The sequence below is a fragment of the Carica papaya genome, chromosome 5 (assembly GCF_054855325.1).
Source record: "Carica papaya isolate Zhongbai chromosome 5, ASM5485532v1, whole genome shotgun sequence".
Taxonomy (NCBI): domain Eukaryota; kingdom Viridiplantae; phylum Streptophyta; class Magnoliopsida; order Brassicales; family Caricaceae; genus Carica; species Carica papaya.
In genome coordinates this window covers 20,919,824-20,933,960 of record NC_142313.1, presented here as the reverse complement: position 1 = coordinate 20,933,960, position 14,137 = coordinate 20,919,824, and the positions used below count along the sequence as shown (strand labels likewise).

The 14,137-nt window shown below is 45.3% G+C and overlaps 14 pseudogenes; all 14 read left to right on the top strand.

The window, feature by feature from the left end:
* The first annotated feature begins 6 nt into the window (after positions 1–6).
* On the top strand, positions 7–125 carry LOC148255434 (5S ribosomal RNA; annotated as a pseudogene).
* Positions 126–291: 166 nt separating this feature from the next.
* Positions 292–410, top strand: LOC148255433 (5S ribosomal RNA; annotated as a pseudogene).
* Positions 411–941: 531 nt separating this feature from the next.
* Positions 942–1,059, top strand: LOC148255432 (5S ribosomal RNA; annotated as a pseudogene).
* Positions 1,060–1,265: 206 nt separating this feature from the next.
* On the top strand, positions 1,266–1,384 carry LOC148255431 (5S ribosomal RNA; annotated as a pseudogene).
* A 1,509-nt stretch (positions 1,385–2,893) lies between these two features.
* Positions 2,894–3,011, top strand: LOC148255430 (5S ribosomal RNA; annotated as a pseudogene).
* A 3,089-nt stretch (positions 3,012–6,100) lies between these two features.
* Positions 6,101–6,219, top strand: LOC148255429 (5S ribosomal RNA; annotated as a pseudogene).
* Positions 6,220–7,041: 822 nt separating this feature from the next.
* LOC148255428 (5S ribosomal RNA) lies at positions 7,042–7,160 on the top strand (annotated as a pseudogene).
* Positions 7,161–8,015: 855 nt separating this feature from the next.
* Positions 8,016–8,134, top strand: LOC148255427 (5S ribosomal RNA; annotated as a pseudogene).
* A 206-nt stretch (positions 8,135–8,340) lies between these two features.
* On the top strand, positions 8,341–8,459 carry LOC148255426 (5S ribosomal RNA; annotated as a pseudogene).
* Positions 8,460–8,665: 206 nt separating this feature from the next.
* LOC148255425 (5S ribosomal RNA) lies at positions 8,666–8,784 on the top strand (annotated as a pseudogene).
* A 203-nt stretch (positions 8,785–8,987) lies between these two features.
* On the top strand, positions 8,988–9,106 carry LOC148255424 (5S ribosomal RNA; annotated as a pseudogene).
* An 851-nt stretch (positions 9,107–9,957) lies between these two features.
* Positions 9,958–10,076, top strand: LOC148255423 (5S ribosomal RNA; annotated as a pseudogene).
* A 1,054-nt stretch (positions 10,077–11,130) lies between these two features.
* Positions 11,131–11,248, top strand: LOC148255422 (5S ribosomal RNA; annotated as a pseudogene).
* Positions 11,249–13,270: 2,022 nt separating this feature from the next.
* Positions 13,271–13,389, top strand: LOC148255421 (5S ribosomal RNA; annotated as a pseudogene).
* Positions 13,390–14,137: the final 748 nt, after the last annotated feature.

Below are 14,137 nucleotides of genomic sequence, written 5' to 3'. Positions count from 1 at the left end.
AAAAACAAGTGCGATCATACTAGAACTAATGCACCGGATCCCATCAGAACTCCACAGTTAAGTGTGTTTGGCCGTGAGTAGTACTAGGATGGGTGACCTCCTGGGAAGTACTCGTGTTGCACTAATTTTTTTGCGGATAGGTCATTCGACATTACGCGTGAGTCACGGCGCCGAGGCATTTTACTTGATATTAGAACGAGAAGGAGAGGTACAGTGTGCACGCAAAAGGCAACAAATGACAAGAGGGGGGAGGGAAGGAGGAGTGTATGTATTTGCAGTGCTAAATGAAAGATGTGCGATCATAGCAGCACTAATGCACCGGATCCCATCAGAACTTCGCAGTTAAGTATGCTTGGGCGAGAGTAGTACTAGGATGGATGACCTCCTGGGAAGTCCTCGTGCTGCAACCATTTTTTTGTAGATGGGTCATTCGACATTACGCGCGACTGGAACTATAGTTCGGTGATTTATTTGCAAATGTGAGTTAAGGCACCGGGGCATTTTACTTGATATTAGGACGAGGAGTAGAGGTGTAGTGTGTACGCACAATAAAACAAATGATGGGAGGGGGAGGGAAGGAGAAGGAATGTATGTATTTGCAGCGCGGAATGAAACAAGTGCCATTAAATCATCACTAATTCAGCGGATCCCATCAGAACTCCGCAGTTAAATGTGCTTGGGCGAGTGTAGTACTAGGAGTGGTGATCACCTGGAAAGTCCTGGTGTTGCACCAGTTTTTTTGTAGATGGGTCATTCGACGTTACATGCGACTGGAACTATGGTCCGCTGGTTTATTCGCAAATGTGAGTCACGGCACCGGGGCATTTTACTTGATATTAGAATGAGAAGGAGAGGTGCAGTGTGCACGCACATAGAAAACAAATGACGGGAGGGTGGAAGGAAGGAGAAGGAGTGTGTGTATTTACAGTGGGAAATGAAACAGGTGCGATCATGCCAGCACTAACACACCGGATCCCATCAGAACTCCGTAGTTAAGTATGCTTGGGTGAGAGTAGTGTTAAGATGGGTGACCTCCTGGGAGTACTCGTGTTGCACCTATTTTTTTGCAGATGGGTCATTCGATGCTATGCGTGATTGGAACTATGGTCCGCTAGTTTATTCGCAAATGTGAGTCACGGCGCTGGGGCATTTTACTTGTTATTAGAACGAGAATGAGAGTTACAGTATGCACGCATAAGGAAACAAATGACGGGAAGGGGGAGGGAAGGAGAAGAAGTTTATGTATTTACAGTGCAGAATGAAACAGGTGCGATCATACCAGCACGAATGCACCGGATCTCATCAGAACTCTGCATTTAAGTGTGCTTGGGCGAAAGTAGCACTAGGATGGGTGACCTCCTGGGAAGCACTCGTGTTGTACCTATTTTTTCGCAGATGGGTTGTTCGATGTCACGCGCGACTAGAACTATGGTCCGCTGGTTTATTTGCAAATGTGAGTCACGGTGCTGGGGCATTTTACTTGATATTGGAAGGAGAAGGAGGGGTGCAGTGTGCACACACAATGAAACAAATGACTGGAGGGGGGAGGGAAAGAGAAGGAGTGTATGTATTTGCAGCGCGTAATGAAACAGGTGCGATCATACTACACTAATGTACCAAATCCCATTAGAACTCCGCAGTTAAGTGTACTTGGGTGAGAGTAGTACTAGAATAGGTGACCTCTTAGGAAGTCCTCGTGTTGCACCCGTCTTTTTCTTAATATTTTTCGTGCATCCATTTATAGTTCACCACGTGATAAGAGTGTCATTACGAGCATCGTAAATAATAGAACAAGCAAAACAGAGGTGCGGCGGGCGGTCCGTTCATCTGGGCGTGAGTTGAGGCAACATGGCATTTTGCTTGATATTACAACTAGAATTAGAGGTGCGGTGTCCACACAGAGCGAAACAAATGAAGGGAGGGGGGAGGGAAAGAGAAGGGGTATATGTATTTGAAGTGAGGAATAGGACGGGTGGGATCATACTAGCACTAATGCATCATATCCCATCATAATCTGCAGTTAAGCATTTTTGGGCGAGAGTAGTACTAGGATGAGTGACCTCTTAGGAAGTGCTTGTGTTGCACCCGTCTTTTTGTGGACAGGGCATCAAACGTTACGCACGACTAGAGCCATAGTCCGCTGGTTCATTTGTCGGTGTGAGTCGCCGCGCCGGGACATTTTGCTTATTTTTTGTGTGCACTCATTTATAGTCCACCACGTGATAAGAGAGTCATTACGAGCATCTTACATAGTAGAACAACGAAAAAAAAAGGTGTGGTGGGTGGTCCTTTAATCTGGGCATAAGTCGTGGCGCTGGGGCATTTTGCTTGATATTAGAACTAGAAACAGAGATGCAGTGTGCGCGCACAGCTAAAAAAACGACGGGAGAGGGGAGGAAAGGAGAAGAAGTATATGTATTTGCAATGTGGAATGGAAGGGGTGCGGTCATACCAACACTAATGCACCGGATCCCATCGAACTATGCAATTAAGCATGCTTGGGCGAGAGTAGTACTAGGGTCGATAACCTCCTGAGAAGTCCTCGTGTTGAACTGTCTTTTTGCAAACGTGGCAGAAAACGATGCATGTGATCGGAGCCACAATCCGCTGGCGTGAGTCGCATTGCCAGGAAATTTTGCTTACTATTTTTTCGTGCATTCATTTATAGTCTACCACGTGATAAGAGTGTCATTACGAGAATCTTACATAGTAGAATAAAGAAAAATGAGGTACGGCGGGTGGTCCTTTCTTCTGGCATGAGTCAAGTTGTCGAGATATTTTGCTTGATATTAGAACTATAAACAGAGGTGCGGTGTGCGCACACAGCAAAAAAAGTGACGAGTAGGGGGAGGGAAGGAAAAGGGGTATATGTATTTGCAGCGTGGAATGGAACGGGTGCAATCATACTAGCGTTAATACGCCAGATCCCATCGAACTCCGTAGTTAAGCGTGCTTGGGCGAGAGTAGTACTAGGATTGTTGACCTCCTAAGAAGTTCTCTTATTGCACCCATCTTTTTGCAGACGATGCGTCAAACGTTACGCGCGATCGGAGCCACAGCCCGCCAGCATGAGTAGCGACGTTGAAACATTTTGCTTAATATTTTACGTGTACTAATTTGTAGTCCACCACGTGATAAGAGTCTCATTACGAGAGTCTTACACAGTAGAACAACGAAAAAAGAGGTGCAGCAGGCCTCCGTTCTTCTGGGCGTGAGTCGAAGCGACATGGCATTTTGCTCTATATTACAACTAGAAGTAGAGATGCGGTATGGCCGCATAGTGAAATAAATGATGGGAGAGGGGAAGGAAGGAGAAGGGCTAGATTTATTTGCAGTGGGGAATGGGACAGTTGTGATCATACAAACACTAATGCACAGGATCCCATTAGAACTCTGTAGTCATGCATTCTTGGGCGAGATTAGTTCTAGGATGGGTGACCTCCTGGAAAGTCCTCGTGTTGAACCCATTTTTTTTTAGGCGGGGTGTTAAACATTAAGTGCGATCGGAGCCACAGTCTGCCGGAGTGAGTCGCGGGGCCTGAATATTTTGCTTAATATTTTTCGTGCATTCATTTATAGTCCACCACGTGATAAGAGTATCATTACGAGTATCTTACATAGTATAACAATGAAAAATGAGGTACGGCGGGCGATCCATTCATCTGGGCATGAGTCGAGGTACCGGGGTATTTCGCTTGATATTAGAACTAAAAACAGAGGTGTGGTGTGTGCGCACAATGAAACAAATGACGGGTGGGGTGAGGGAAGGAGAAGGGATATATGTACTTGCAGCGTGGAATGGAAGGGGTGCTTTCATACCTACACTAACGCACTGGATCCCATCAAATTTCGTAGTTAAGTGTGCTTGGGCGGAAATAGTACTAGGATGTGTGACCTCCTGGAAATTTCTTATGTTCCACTCGTTTTTTTGCTGACGGGACGTTAAACATTATGCACGATCAAAGCAATGGTCCCTCGGAGTGAGTCGCAACGCCAAGACATTTTTCTTAATATTTTTTGTGCATTAATTTATAGTTCGCCATGTGATAAGAGTGTCATTACAAGCATCTTACATAGTAGAATAACGAAAAACGAGGTGCAGGGGGTAGTCCGTTCATCAAGGCATGAGTCGAGGCGTCAGAGCATTTTGCTCTATATTAGAACTATAGGCAGAGGTGCGGTGTTCGCGCATAGCCAAACAAATAAAAGGGGGGGAGGGAGGGAGAAGGGGTATATGTATTTGTAGCGCAAAATAGAATAGGTGTGATCATACTAGTACTAATGCACCAGATCCCATCGAACTCCATAATTGAGCGTGCTTTGGCGAGAGTAGTACTAGGATGGGTGATCTTTTGAGAAATCCTCGTGTTGCGGCCGTCTTTTTACAGATGGGGTATCAAAGTTATGCGCAATAGGAGCCATAGTCTGTCGGTGTGAGTCGTGGCACCAGAATATTTTATTTAATATTTTTTGTGCATTCATTTATAGTCCACCACATGATAAGAGTGTCATTACGAGCATCTTACATAGTAGAACAATAAAAAATGAGGTACAACAGGCGGTCCATTTATCTAGGCGTGAGTCGAGGTGCCCAAACATTTCGCTTGATATTAAACTAGAAACAGAGGTGTAGTGTGCATGCACAGTGAAAAAAATGATGGGAGGGGGGAGGGAAGGAGAAGGGGTATATGTATTTGCAGCACGAAGTAGAAGGGGTGCGATCATACCAACACTAATGCATCGGATCCTGTCGAACTCAGTAGTTAAGCGTGCTCTGGTGAAAGCAGTATTAGCATGGGTGACCTCCTGTGAAGTCCTCGTGTTCCACCCGTCTTTTTAAGGATGGGGCATTAATTGTTACACGTGACCAGAGTGACAGTCCGCCAGTGTGAGTCGTGGCATTAGGACATTTTGCTTAATATTTTTCATGCATTCATTGAAAGTCCATCACGAGATAAGAATGTCATTATGATTATCTTACATAGTAGAAGAATGAAAATAGAGTTGTGGCAGGCAGTCTGTTCATCTGGGCATGAGTCGAGATGGCTTGGCATTTTGCTTGATATTGGAACTAGAAATAGAGGTGCGGTGTGCGCGCACAACAAAATAAATGATGAGAGGGGAGAGAGAAGGAGAAGTGGTATATGTATTTGCCGAGCAGAATGGAAAGGGTGCGATAATACCAGCATTAATGCATCAGATCCCATCAAACTTCGTAGTTAATCGTGCTTGGGCGAGAGTAGTACTAGGATGGGTGATCTCCAAGGAAGTTCTTATGTTGCACTCTTTTTTTTGCAGATCAGAGGTTAAATGTTACGCGGGACTAGAGCGACAGTCGCCGGTTAAATCGCAAACGTGAGTCACAGCGCCGGAGCATTTTGCTTAATATTATTCGTGCATTCAATTATAGCCCACCACGTGATAAGATTATTATTACGAGCATCTTACATAGTAGAACAACAAAATAGGAGGTGCGGCCGGTGTTCCGTTCATATAGACATGAGTTGAGGCGCCGGGGCATTTCACTCGATATTAGAACTAGAAGCAGAGGTGCGTTCCGCGCACAGCAAAATAAATTATGGGAAGGGACAGGGAAGGAGAGGGGGTATATGTCTTTACAGCACAAATTAGAAGGGTTGCGATCATACCAGCACTAGTTCACAGGATCCATCAGAACTCTGCAGTTAAGCGTGCTTGGGCGAGAGTAGTTCTACGATGGGTGACCTCTTGGGAAGCACTCATGTTGTACTCTTTTTTTTGCAGACGAGGCGTTAAATGTTACGCAGGACTGGAGCGAAGGTCTGCCTGTTCATTCACAAACGTGAGTCACGGAGCCGGGGCATTTTGCTTAATATATTTCATGCATTCAATTAAAGCCCATCACGTGATGAGAGTGTCATTGCGAGCATCTTAAATAGTAGAACAACAAAAAATAAGGTGCGGCAGGCAATCCGTTCATATGGGCATCAGTCGAGGAGCTAGGGCATTTCACTTGATATTAGAACTAGAAGTAGAGGTGAGTTGCGCGCACAGCGAAACAAATGACGGGAACGGGGAGGGAAAAAGAAGTTGTATATGTCTTTGCGGCGCAAATTAGAAGGGGTGCGATCATACCAGCACTAGTTCACCGGATCCCATCAGAACTCCGCAGTCAAGCGTGCTTGGGAAAGAGTAGTACTAGGATGGGTGACCTCTTGGGAAGTACTCGTGTTACACCCTTCTTTTTGTAGACAGGGCATTAAATGTTATGCAGGACCAGAGCGACGGTCCGACGGTTCATTCACAAATGTGAGTCACGACACCGGGATATTTTGCTTAATATTTTTTGTGCATTCAATTAAAGCCCATCACGTGTTGAGAGTGTCATTGCGAGCATTTACATAGTATAAAAATGAAAAAGGAGGTGCGGCGGGTGTTTCATATAGACATGAGTCGAGGCACCGGGGCATTTCTCTCGATATTAGAACTAGAAGCAGAGGTGAGTTGCGCGCACAGTGAAATAAATGATGGGAAGGGAGAGCGAAGGGGAAGGGGTATATGTATTTGTGGCGCAAACCAAAAAGATTGCGATCATATCAGCACCAGTTTACCGGATCCCATCAGAACTCCGCAGTCAAGCGTTCTTGGGCGAGAGTAGTACTAGGATTCATGACCTTCTGGGAAGTTCTCGTATTGCACCCTTCTTTCTATAGATGGGGCGTTAAATGTTACGCGAGACCAGAGTGATGGTCCGTCGGGGCATTTTGCTTAATATTTTTTGCACATTCAATTAAAGTCAATCACGTGATAAGAATGTCATTGCGAGCACCTTACATAATATAACAACAAAAAATGAGGTGCGGTGGGCGATCCATTCATATGGGCATGTTGCACGTAACTATGGTCCGCTGGTTTATTCTCAAATGTGAGTCACGATGCCGGGGCATTTTACTTAATACTAGAACGAGAATGAGAAGTGCAGTGTGCACGCACAAGGAAACAAATGACGGGAGGGGAGAGGGAAGGAGAAGGAGTGTATGTATTTGCAGTGCGAAATGAAATAGGTGCGATCATACCAGTACTAATGCACCGGATCCCATCAGAACTACGCATTAAAGTGTGCATGGGCAAGAGTAGTACTAGGATGGGTGACCTCCTCGAAAGTACTCGTGTTGCACCAATTTTTTTACAGATGGGTCGCCCGACGTTACGGGCGACTGGAACTATGATCCGCTGGTTTATTCGCAAAAGTGAGTCACGACACTGGGGCATTTTACTTGATATTAGAAGGAGAAGGAGAGGTGCAATGTGCATGCACAAGGAAACAAACGACAGGAGGGGGGAGGAAAGGAGAAGGAGTGTATGTATTTGCAGCGAAGAATGAAATTGGTGCAATTATACAATCACTAATTCACCGGATCTCATCAGAACTACGCAGTTAAATGTGCTTGGGCGAGTGTAGTACTAGGAGTGGTGACCTCCTGGAAAGTCCTCGGGTTGCATCTATTTTTTTCAGATGGGGTGCTCGACGTTACGCGCGACTGGAACTACTGTCCGCTGGTTTATTCATAAATATGAGTCAAGGAACCGGGGTATTTTACTTGATCTTAGAAAGAGAAGCAGAGGTACAGTGTGCACGCACAAGGAAACAAATGATGGGAGGTGGGAGGGAAGGAGAAGCAGAGTATGTATTTGCTGCGCTGAATGAAATAGGTCTGATCATGCCAGCACTAATTCACCGGTTTCCATCAGAACTCCGCAGTTAAGTGTGCTTGGGCGAGAGTAGTACTAGAATGGGTGACCCTCTTGGAAGTACTTCTGTTGCACCCATTTTTTTACAGATGGGTCGTTTGACGTTATGTGCGACTTGAACTATGCCCCGCTGGTTTATTCGCAAATGTGAGTCACACCGCCGAGGCATTTTACTTGATATTAGGACGAGAAGGAGAGGTGTAGTGTGCACGCAGAAGGAAATAAATGATGGGAGGGGGGAGGGAAGGAGAAGGAGTGTATGTATTTGCAGCGGAGAATAAAACATGTGCAATCATACCAGCACTAATGCATCAGATCCCATAAGAACTCCAAAGTTAAGTGTGCTCGGGCGAGAGTAGTACTAAGATGGGTGACCTCCTAGGAAGTCCTCGTGTTTCACCCATTTTTTTATAGATGGGTCTTTCGATGTTACACGCGACTGGAACTATGGTCCGCTGGATTATTCACAAATGTGAGTCACAGCGCCAGGGAATTTTGCTTAATATTAAAACGAGAATAGGAGGTGCAGTTTGCACGCAAAAGGAAACAAATGACGGAACGGGGGAGGGAAGGCGAAGGAGTGTATATATTTGCAGCGCAGAATAAAACAGGTGCGATCATACTAGGACTAATACACCGGATCTCATCTGAACTCCGCAGTTAAGTATGTTTAGGCGATAGTAGTAGTAGGATGGATGACTTTCTAGGTAGTACTCGTGTTGCACCTATTTTTTTACAGGTAGGTCGTTCAACGTTACGCACGACTGGAATTATGATCTGCTGGTTTATTCGTAAATGTGAGTCACGGTGCCGAGGTATTTTAGTTGATATTAGAATGAGAGGGAGAGGTACAGTGTGCACGCACAAGGAAACAAATTACGGAAGGGGGGAGGGAAGGAGAAAGAGCGTATGTATTTGCAGCGCGGAATGAAACAGGTGCGATCATACCAGCACTAATGCACCGGATCCCATCAGAACTCCGCATTTAAGTGTGCTTGGGCGAGAGTAGTACTAGGATGGGTGACCTCTTAGGAAGTCCTCGTGTTGCACCCATTTTTTTGCAGATGGGTGGCTCGACGTTACACGCCACTGGAACTATGGTCCACTTGTTTATTTGTAAATGTGAGTCAAGGTGCCAGATTTTACTTGATATTAGAAAGAGAAGCAGAGGTGCAGTGTGCACGCACAAAGAAACAAATGACGGGAGGTGGGAGGGAAAGAGAAGGAGTGTATGTATTTGCTGCACGAAATGAAATTTGTCCGATCATGTCAGCACTAATTCATCAGATCCCATCAAAACTCTGGAGTTAAGTGTGCTTGAGCGAGTGTAGTACTAGGATGGGTGACCTTCTGGGAAGTACTTGTGTTGCATCTATTTTTTTACAGATGGGGTGTTCGACATTACGTGCGACTTTAACTATGGCCCGTTGGTTTATTCGCAAATGTGAGTCACGACGTCGAGGCATTTTACTTGATATTAGAATAAGAAGGAGAGGTGCAGTGTGCACACACAAAGAAATAAATGACGAGAGAGGGAAGGGAAGGAGGAGTGTATGTATTTGCAGCGCAAAATGAAATAAGTGCAATCATACCAACACTACTGCACCAGATCCCATCAGAACTCCGAAGTTAACTGCGCTTGTGTGAGAGTAGTACTAGGATGGGTGGCCTCCTGGGAAGTCCTCTTGTTGCGCCCATTTTTTGCAAATGGGTCGTTCGACGTTATGCGGGACTGAAATAATGGTCCGCTGGTTTATTCCCAAATGTGAGTCACGGCGCCGAGGCATTTTTCTTGATATTAGAAGGAGAATGAGAGATGCAGTGTGCACGCACAAGGAAACAAATGACGGGAAGAGGGGGGGAAGGAGAAGGAGTGTATGTATTTACAGCGCAGAATGAAACAGGTGCACTTATACCTTCATTAATTCACCGGATCTCGTCAAAACTCTGCAGTTAAATGTGTTTGGGCGAGTGTAATACTAGGAGTGGTGACCTCTTGAGAAGTCTTCGTGTTGCACCTATTTTTTTCGGATGGGGCGTTTGAAGTTATGCACGACTAGAACTATGTTATGCTAGTTTATTCGCAAATGTGAGTTAAGGCACCGGGGTATTTTACTTGATATTAGAATGAGCAGCAGTGGTGCAGTGTGCACGCACAAGGAAACACATGACGGGAAGGGGGAGGGAAGGAGAATGAGTGTATGTATTTGCAGCGCGGAATGAAACAAGTGCGATCATACCAGCACTAATGCACCGGATCCCATCAGAACTCTGCAGTTATGTGTGTTTGGGTGAGAGTAGTACTAGGATGGGTGACCTCTTGGGAAGTACTCGTGTTGCACTCATTTTTTTGCAGATGGGTCGTTCGATGTTATGCGCGACTGAAACTATGGTCCGCTGGTTTATTCGCAAATGTGAGTCACGGTGCCGAGGAATTTTACTTGATATTAGAATGAGAAATAGAGGTGCAGTGTGCCTGCACAAGGAAACAAATGACGGGAGGGGGGAGGGAAGGAGAAAGATTGTATGTATTTGCAGCGCGGAATGAAATAGGTGCGATCATACTAGCACTAATGCATCAGATCCCATCAAAACTCAACATTTAAGTGTGCTTGGGTGAGAATAGTACTAGGATGGGTAACATCCTGAAGTACTCGTGTTGCACCCGTTTTTTTCTTAATATTTTTAGTGCATTCATTTATAATCCACCATGTGATAAGAGTGTCATTACGAGCATCGTAAATAATAGAACAAGCAAAAAAGATTTGCGGTGGGCAGTCCGTTCATCTGGCCATGAGTCGAGGCAACGAGGCATTTTGCTTGATATTATAACTAGAAGTAGAGGTGCGGTGTCCACACAGAGCGAAACAAATGATGGGAAGGCGAAGGGAAAGAGAAGAGGTATATGTATTTGATGTGAGGAATAAGACGAGTGGGATCATACTAGCACTAATGCATCGTATCCCATCATAATCTGCAATTAAGCTTATTTGGGCAAGAGTAGTACTAGGATGAATGACCTCCTGGGAAGTGCTTGTGTTGCACCTGTTTTTTTACAAACAGCGCATCAAATGTTACGCACGACCGGAGCCATAGTTTGCTGGTTTACTTACCGCCGTGAGTTGCCATTCCGGGGTATTTTGCTTACTTTTTTTTGTGCACTCATTTATAATCCACCACGTGATAAGAGAGTCATTACGAGCATCTTACATAGTAGAACAACAAAAAAAAAAGGTGTGGTGGGTGGTCCTTTAATCTGGGCATAAGTCGAGGCGCTCGGGCATTTTACTTGATATTAGAACTAGAAACAGAGATGCAGTGTGCGTGCACAGCAAAAAAAATGACGGGAGAAGGGAAGAAAGGAGAAGGGGTATATGTATTTGCAATGCAGAACGGAAGGGGTGCGATCATACCAGCACTAATGCACCGGATCCCATCGAACTACGAAGTTAAACATGCTTGGGCGAGAGAAGTTGTAGGATCGGTAACCTCCTGAGAAGTCCTCGTGTTGCACTGTCGTTTTGCAAATGGGGCTTTAAACGATACATGTGATCGGAGCCACAATTCACTGGCGTGAGTCGCGTTGCTAGAAAATTTTGCTTACTATTTTTTTGTGCATTCATTTATAGTCTACCACGTGATAAGAGTGTCATTACGAGCATCTTACATAGTAGAATAAAGAAAAATGAGTTACGGCAAATGGTCCTTTCTTTTAGCATGAGTCGAGGTGTCGGGGCATTTCGCTTGATAGTGAAACTATAAACAGAGGTGTGGTGTGCGCGTACAGCGAAAAAAATGACGGGTGGGGGGAGGGAAGGAGAAGGGTTATATGTATTTGCACCGCGAAATGGAAGAGGTACAATCATACTAGCATTAATACATCGGATCCCATCGAACTCTGTACTAGGATGGGTGACCTCCTGGGAAGTTCTCTTATTGCACCCGTCTTTTTGCAGACGGGGCGTTAAACGTTACGCGCGATCGGAGTTACAGTCCGCCGGCATGAGTAGCGACGTTGAAACATTTTGCTTAATATTTTACGTACATTTATTTGTAGTCCACCACGTGATAAGAGTTGCGGGGCCTGAAAATTTTGCTTAATATTTTTTGTGCATTCATTTATAGTCCACCACATGATAAGAGTGTCATTACGAGTATCTTACATAGTATAATAATAAAAAACGAGATACGGTGGGCGATCCATTCATCTGGGCGTGAGTCGAGGTGCTGGGGTATTTCGCTTAATATTAGAACTAGAAAAAGAGGTGTGGTGCGATCATACCAGCACAAGGAAATAAATGACGGGAGGGGGAAGGGAAGGAGAAGGAGTGTATGTATTTGAAGCGCAGAATGAAATAAGTGCCATTATACCATCACTAATTAACCGGATCCCATCCGAACTCCACAGTTAAATGTGCTTGGGCGAGTGTAGTACTTGGAGTGGTAACCTCTTGGGAAGTCCTCGTGTTGCGCCTATTTTTTTCAAATGAGGCATTCAACGTTACGCGTGACTGGAACTATGGTCCGCTGGTTTATTCGCAAATGTGAGTCATAGCGCTGATGCATTTTACTTGATATTAGAACGAGAAGGAGAGGTGCAGTGTGCACGCACAAGGAAACAAATGATTGTAGGGGGAGGGAAGGAGAAGAAGTGTATGTATTTACAGCGCGGAATGAAACAGGTGCCATTATACCATCACTAATGAACCGGATCCCATCACAACTTTGCAGTTAAATGTGCTTGGGTGAGTGTAGTACTAGAAGTGGTGACCTCCTAGGAAGTCCTTATGTTGCACTTATTTTTTTCAGATGAGGTGTTCGACGTTGCGCGCGGCTGGAACTATGGTCCGCTGGTTTATTCGCAAATGTGAGTCACGGCGCTGTGACATTTTACTTGATATTAAAACGAGAAGGAGAGGTGAAGTGTGCACGCACAAGGAAACAAATGACGGGAGGGGGGGGGAAGGAGAAGGAGTGTATATATTTGCAGCGCAGAATGAAACAGGTACCATAATAACATCATTAATTCATCGGATCCTATCAGAACTCTGCAGTTAAATGTGCTTGGGCGAATGTAGCACTAGGAGTGGTGACCTCTAGGGAAGTTTTCGTGTTGCACCCTTCTTTTGCAGACGGGGTGTCAAACTTTCAACTGGACTGAAACGATGGTCCGCCGGTTCATTTGTAAACGTGAGTCACGGCACCAGAGCATTTTTCTTAATATTTTTTCAGCATTCAATTAAAGCCCATCACGTGATGAGAGTGTCATTGCGAGCATCTTAAATAGTATAACAACAAAAAACGAGAGGCGGCGGGCGATCCGTTCATATGGGCATGAGTCGAGTTGGGTCGTTCGACGGTACGTGCGACTAGAACTATGGTCCACTAGTTTATTCGCAAATGTGAGTCACGGTGCCGGGGTATTTTACTTGATATTAGAACGAGAAGGAGAGGTGCAGTGTGCACGGACAAGAAAACAAATGACGGGAGTGGGGAGGGAAGGAGAAGGAGTGTATGTATTTGCAGCGCAGAATGAAACAGGTGCCATTATACCATCACTAATTCATCGGATCCCATCTGAACTCCGAAGTTAAATGTGCTTGGGCGAGTGTAGTATTAGGAGTGGTGACCTCTTGGGAAGTCCTCGTGTTGCACCTATTTTTTTGAAATAGGCCATTCGATATTACGCGCAACTGGAACTATGATCTGCTGGTTTATTCGCAAATGTGAGCCACGGTGCTGATGCGTTTTATGTGATATTAGAAAGAGAAGGAGAGGTGTAGTGTGCACGCACAAGGAAATAAATGACGGGAGGGGGGAGGGAAGGAGAAGGAATGTATGTATTTGCAGCGCGGAATGAAACAGGTGCCATTATACCATCCCTAATGAACCGGATCCCATCACAACTTTGCAGTTAAATGTACTTGGGCGAGTGTAGTACTAAAAGTGGTGACCTCCTAGGAAGTCCTTATGTTACACTTATTTTTTTCAGACGGGGCATTCGACATTACGCGCGGCTGGAACTATGGTCCGCTAGTTTACTCGCAAATGTGAGTCACGGCACCGGGGCATTTTACTTGATATTAGAAGGAGAAGGAGAGGTGCAGTGTGCACGCACAAGGAAACAAATGACGGGAGGAGGGGGGAAGGAGAAGGAGTGTATGTATTTGCAGCGTAGAATGAAACAGGTGCCATAATACCATCACTAAGTCACCATATCCCATCAGAACTCCACAGTTAAATGTGCTTGGGCAAGTGTAGCACTAGGAGTGGTGACATCTAGGAAAGTCCTCGTGTTGCACCCTTCTTTTTGCAGACGGGGCGTCAAACATTCAACTGGACCGGAGCGATGGTCTGCCGATTCATTTGCAAACGTGAGTCGGGGACTCAGTAAGAGGGCGCATCA